The sequence below is a fragment of the Dendrobates tinctorius genome, unplaced genomic scaffold, assembly GCF_039654945.1.
Source record: "Dendrobates tinctorius isolate UK_male_01 unplaced genomic scaffold, ASM3965494v1 ptg000201l, whole genome shotgun sequence".
NCBI classification, from domain to species: domain Eukaryota; kingdom Metazoa; phylum Chordata; class Amphibia; order Anura; family Dendrobatidae; genus Dendrobates; species Dendrobates tinctorius.
Window position 1 is genome coordinate 9,131,501 of NW_027361868.1, and position 6,000 is coordinate 9,137,500.

Below are 6,000 nucleotides of genomic sequence, written 5' to 3' on the forward strand. Positions count from 1 at the left end.
TGTAACGAGTGTCCACAGCAATCCGGTCAGCTCCCGCCCTGAATCCGAAATGGAATGAACAGTAGTAATTATACCAGCATAGCGTCCTAGACAAAAAGGAGTAACAACACCTGGTGGCGAAAAAAGGGAGAACTTCAAGTATTCTTCCTCCTCATGGACCTCTCATTAATATCCAGCCAGGACAGCGCCATTCCCGCCGTATCAAAAAAGTGCGTTTCTCCATTCACATCAATCCGCAGTCTAGCAGGGTACATCATGGAATATGTCACCTGTAAGTCACGTAGGCGTTTTTTAATCTCAATAAATTGCGCCCTTTTACGCTGCACCTCCAGGGAAAAATCAGGGAAAATGGAGACTTTCCTCCCATTAATAGCAAGTTCCTTAATGTCTCTGGATCTGCGCAGGATAGCATCTCTATCTTTAAAGTGTAGGAGCTTAAGCAAGATGGGACGCGGGGGTGCTCCCGGCGGGGGGGCACGCGTAGGGACCCTGTGTGCTCTCTCAATAGTAAAGAATGGGGACAAAACATCTTTACCAAAGGTGTCCATTAGCCATTTTTCAAAAAAGCCAAGTGAGTCAGTCCCCTCCGTCCTCTCCGGAACCCCCACCAGTCGCAGATTACTGCTGAACAAGGTGGATGATTTAGAGAACCGCTCCCGTAGAAGTATTGTAATATTTTGCGTGGCTTTTCCCAGCTCCCGTGTTATTGGTGGCAATTTATCCTCCGTCGCACCAACACGCTCCTCCAGTTCCCCCACCCTGGCAGTCACCCCTCGCAGCTCTTGTTTAATACAGGCCATGTCCTTGGTGACAATCTCCATTTGATTACTTAGAGTGGCCAGTGTGGTATTGCAGGAGTTAATTGCTGCGAGGATTTCTCCCAGTGTGGGCTCAGCAGTCACAGACTCCGGCTGCTCCCCATCCCCCACTCCTTCCTCCTCCAGCACAGGCCCCTGTGTCTGCACATGTTGGGCTGAAGGGGGGCCCAGTTTACTCACTGTTCCCTCCCTGGAGAGATGATCCTCCAGCTCCACGCTGCATCCAGCGTCTGCCTCAGTCTGTGCACTGGGCGATCGAGCAGCAGCAGGAGGCACCCTTGCATATCGTTCCAGCCTGCCAGCAGCTCCCATCGCTCCACTACCAGCCGACTTGTTGTTTGCTGGTGCCATCCTGGATGTAGCAGAGGCGCGCCCCGGCGTCTCCTTATCTTTTTTACTGCTGCGGTTCGACATGGCCCAAGGATCCTCCGCTGTCTAAACGCCCAGGGAGATATTGCAGCCCTCCAGGTCAGTGGGACTCGTCAGCAGTGCCGGTAATCAGGATTTATTGTCGGATCCGGGCAGGAGCTCTCTCACTCCACGTCCTCCCTACATGAGGTCCAGGCCACGCCCCCGTAGATAGGGATCTTGGATGTCTATGGAACCCATGAATTCCTGCTCCTCCATGGAAGCAATTACCGAGCGAACTGACTCCATCCGGAAGTGGCGAAGGCGAACTCTCTTGTTGAGTAACTTGAGATCCAAGATGGGTCGAACTGTCCCGTCCTTTTTCGGCACCACAAACAGGTTTGAATAAAACCCTGTGAAGCGTTCCGATTCGGGAACGGGCACAATCACCCCGGAACTGAGAAGAGAGGCGATGGCCGAACCGAACCCCGGGACCAAGGCCGGATCCCTCGGCGGACGGGATTGTAAGAAACGATCCCGTGGAAGAGAAATGAACTCTATTTTGTATCCTGTTGATACAACCTCTCTGACCCATGCGTCCTCTACTGAGGCGAGCCAGACGTCGCTGAAGAAGAGAAGTCGACCTCCCAATTGGAAGGGACCCACGGGAGACCGATGGTAGTCATGCGGACGTAGACCGTCCAGATCTAGATCTGGACGGTCTTCCCTGGGAAGAGTGGGACCGCCAGGACGGAGTGGGCCTGAAGGAAACCTTCTTTCTTTCCTGACGTGCCTGTGGCCTTTGCTGGTTGGAAGGGTTTTCCGCCGTATTGAAACGGCGGAAAGTCCGACAGGGACGAAACTGACGCCTTGGAGGAGGTCTGCGAGGCTTGGAGGGGAGAAGAGAACTCGTACCTCCAGTAGCGTCCTTAATAATCTGATCCAATTGTGATCCGAAGAGACGCACTCCCTGAAAAGGCAGATTGGTCAGAGACTTTTTAGAGGACAAGTCCGCCTGCCAGGCCTTGAGCCAAATTGTACGTCGGATTGCCACGATGTTACTTGACGCCTGAACTGCGCAAGATGCGGCATCCAAGGAGGCAGAAAGCAGATAATCCCCCGCATGGGAAATCTGATTGGCGAGATCGGCCAAATGCTCTGGTCGTGCCTTATCCAGAATGCCCTGCTGAAGGTCATCTGCCCAAGTGGATATGGCCTTTGCTGCCCAAGAAGAAACAAAGACTGGACATACCGCTGCTGATGCCGCTTCGAAGGCAGATTTTGCTAGAGATTCTATGATCCTATCATTAGAATCTTTTAGCGACGCCACACCTGACAGCGGAAGGACCGGATTATTAGAAAGTCTGGACACGGGAGGGTCCACCGAGGGAGAAGCGGCCCAGTTGTCCATGAGCTCTTTAGCAAACGGGTACAGCACGCCGAGACGCTTTCCTCTTTGAAAGCGTCTGGTCGGATCTTCTCTCTCCTTTGTAAAAATCTTTCCAAACTCAGAATGGAAGGGAAACACCCTGGATGGTGTTTCCGCCCGTCTGGACGAAACCTCCTGATCTGAGGATTTCGCAGGGGCGTCAGCGATGTCAAAGGTATGGTGAATCGCGGCAATGAGGTTTTGCACCGTAACCTTCATGTTCGTATCCTGGTCCGAATCCAGCTCTAAGACCCCTTCCGATTCCGAAAGCGCTTCGCCTGACTCGGGGGAGGAGGCCCGAGAGGGAGACTGCTGGGGACTATGGGGTGAGGTAGGACGAGGGGAGGACTCCGCCTGGAGGTCCTGCCTGGGCCTCTTGCGACTACCGCTGGCTGGGTCAGATGGGACGTCCTGAGACGTGCTGGGTCCCGCCGAAGCTCCCAAGGGCAACTTGTCCAGAACGGCTACTAGGGACTGAGACACCTTGATGAGGTCTGCCACTGACTGTGATTAAGAGGAGGCCCAACCCGGCATGGGGGGGCTCACTCGCCCCTGGGGCTATGGATGGCTCCTGAGCGGCGTCGGGCTGGACGCAGAGCGGGTACGATCAGACTTAGCGTTGGACATAGTGAAAAGAGAGGCAGTGCCGGCCGGTTGGGGGACAGAAGGCAGAGAAGGGTGTCAGTCTGCAGGTGCAGAGCTACTCACGGTCCGGTGTCCTCAAGGGCGACGCTCTCTGATCTGGCTGCAGGATGAGGCCAGGCCAATCCGGCTGAAAAAAGGCCCAGCGACCGAAATCCGGCAGGGAATGAGGTCCGGCTGGCAGGCTGAGAAGATGGCGACCACCAGGGAAAGGGCGCGCTGCCAGAGGGAGAAGAAGGGCGGAGCTCGCCGCAGAGATCCCCTTAGCACCGCCCGCTGTCCAATAGCAGGCTGGTGTGAGGCAAGGGGGCTGGGAAGGCCTAGGACGGGCGGGAGAGAAGCCCGCTTAGAAGAAAGGGGCAGGGGGCGTGGCCGCGACGCAGCGGTAGGCCCGAGATGAAGCCGGGGCCTAAATTAATAGCGCCGGCCGCCTGTCAGCAGGGGGTCGGTGCGGAAGATGCGCCGCAACACCGGGCCGCAACCCCGGGCCGCGTCCATGCTTCCCACAGCCCGACCCCTGTATACCCCTGCCGGGATGAAGAAGAAACGGGGGGGCGCAGAACAAGGCTCGAAAGAAAAGGGGCCTTCATGGATGCGGCGACCGTGGGGAGAAGCGGGCGCGCAGGCCCTACTGTGGTCCCCTGGCGACCGCCTTAGGATGAAAACGCCGGGGGACCGCTAGACCGCATACTCACCCAGGCCGGGGGCCACAATAAAGGTACCTGAGAATCCCACGCTGTCTGTCGTCTTTATGGAATCCACGCCTCGTCCAACCGTCAGGCTCTGGTATGCGAGATGGTGGGAGGCGGGGGGCAAGGACCGTCCGTATAGCTGGCACGCACCTGTGCGAGGCTACTGGTCCTGCCGCGGAGACCTATGAGGATACGGGGTGGCAGTACACGCCGTACTCAGTCTCTTTGTGGGAGTACGGATGTGACTGTTTACTCCGTATCCCTCCGAAACCTGTAAAGGAACGACGCACGACGAGGTAGATAGGGGTCTAATAAAAGACCCGTGTCCACCTCCTACTGACACTAAGCTAAACTGAGGAACTTCCTGCCGGTCGGTGGGGTGTACACTGCGGAGGAGGAGCTAACCTTTTTTTGTGCATAGTGTCAGCCTCCTAGTGGCAGCAGCATACACCCATGGTCTCTGTGTCCCCCAATAAGGCGAACGAGAAATAAATACAAGTACAGTACATACATTACTAAAGTGTGAGAAGAGGCCTTGTATTATCTCTCTTTAGATGTTGTAATGTAAACATCATCACCAGATGGGACTGGTGAACTTACTTTGAAAAAATAAATTCTGCACTTAAATCAGCAACAAAAACAAAATGGAAAAGAGGAGAAAGGAGGAGGAAAAGGAGGAGGAAAAGGAGGAGGAAAAGGAGGAGGAAAAGGAGGAGGAAAAGGAGGAGGAAAAGGAGGAGGAAAAGGAGGAGGAAAAGGAGGAGGAAAAGGAGGAGGAAAAGGAGGAGGAAAAGGAGGAGGAAAAGGAGGAGGAAAAGGAGGAGGAAAAGGAGGAGGAAAAGGAGGAGGAAAAGGAAATAAAGAAAAAAATGTTCTGGTACCACACACGACCTCCTCCACAGATTGAACCTTCAACTCTTAAACCTGTGTTGGCACTGCAGTTCAGATGTGGGCGCTCAATACCATATTTTTTGGTCTTGTCCCGAGATTATCGGGTTTTGAGATGAAGTGAGAGTTCTAATTAGCAGGGTTCTTTATGTTGAGGTGGGGATTGATTCAGTTACATATTTGTTAAATGTCTCCCCTAAGGGGATGGGGAAAAATTCAGTCAAGCAGTTGTTCCATATCCTTACAGCAGCGAGGTGTTTGACAGCCCTTCACTGGAAGCAGACCTCTCCTCCTTCCTATCAGCACCTATTGAATAGAATAGCTGACGTTTGTTGGATGGAGTATGTGCCGGCTCTTATGAGGGCGAGAGTAGATGGATTTGACTCTGTTTGGGCCCCTTGGGACTGTTGTTGGGCCCCGAGAAATGGGTAGACTTTTCCTACTCCATTCTGCCTCTTTTGGAGTCTGTATCTTTCCCCTTCCCTACCCTCTATCTGCGAGTCTTGTCCTTTTGTCTTTTTAGGACAGGTTCATTTATATTTTATCCAACATAATTTTCTTTGTTAATTCTCTGACTATATTGATTGCAGGAATTAGCTAACCGAGGTGCTGTGAATAATTGGTCATATGTGTATTTGAAAACTAGTAGTCAATGCTTCATTTTACAATTGTGTGTTACACCACTAGGGGGAGCATTTCCCTATATTTCACCTCACATTATTTTTTCCTTGCTGCCTCTCTAATCCTTTAGCACTTTCTGTAGGTCGTTCTTGAATGTTGTTTGGTCAGAATAGCGTCCACTTGTTGAATTACAAAATTTTAATAAAAATGTACTGTTAAAAAAAAAGTAGAAAGAGAAGAGGAGGAAAGAGAAGAGGAGGAAAGAGAAGAGGAGGAAAGAGAAGAGGAGGAAAGAGAAGAGGAGGAAAGAGAAGAGGAGGAAAGAGAAGAGGAGGAAAGAGAAGAGGAGGAAAGAGAAGAGGAGGAAAGAGAAGAGGAAGAAAGAGAAGAGGAGGAAAGAGAAGAGGAGGAAAGAGAAGAGGAGGAGGAGGAAAGAAGAGGAATAAAGAGGAGGAAGAAAGAGGTAGCAAGAGGAAGAAAAAGAACAGGAGGAGGCAACCATGGCCGATCGTGAAAGACACATTGAATGTTTCTTTATATTATTTAGGACACCTTTGGTTTT

The 6,000-nt window shown here is 52.3% G+C and overlaps 1 protein-coding gene across 2 annotated transcripts in view; it reads right to left on the minus strand.

The window, feature by feature from the left end:
• PPP2R5A (protein phosphatase 2 regulatory subunit B'alpha) overlaps nt 1-6,000 on the minus strand; it is an 81,773-nt gene that overhangs the window by 23,612 nt on the left and 52,161 nt on the right. The gene's annotated exons all lie outside the window — the stretch shown is intronic.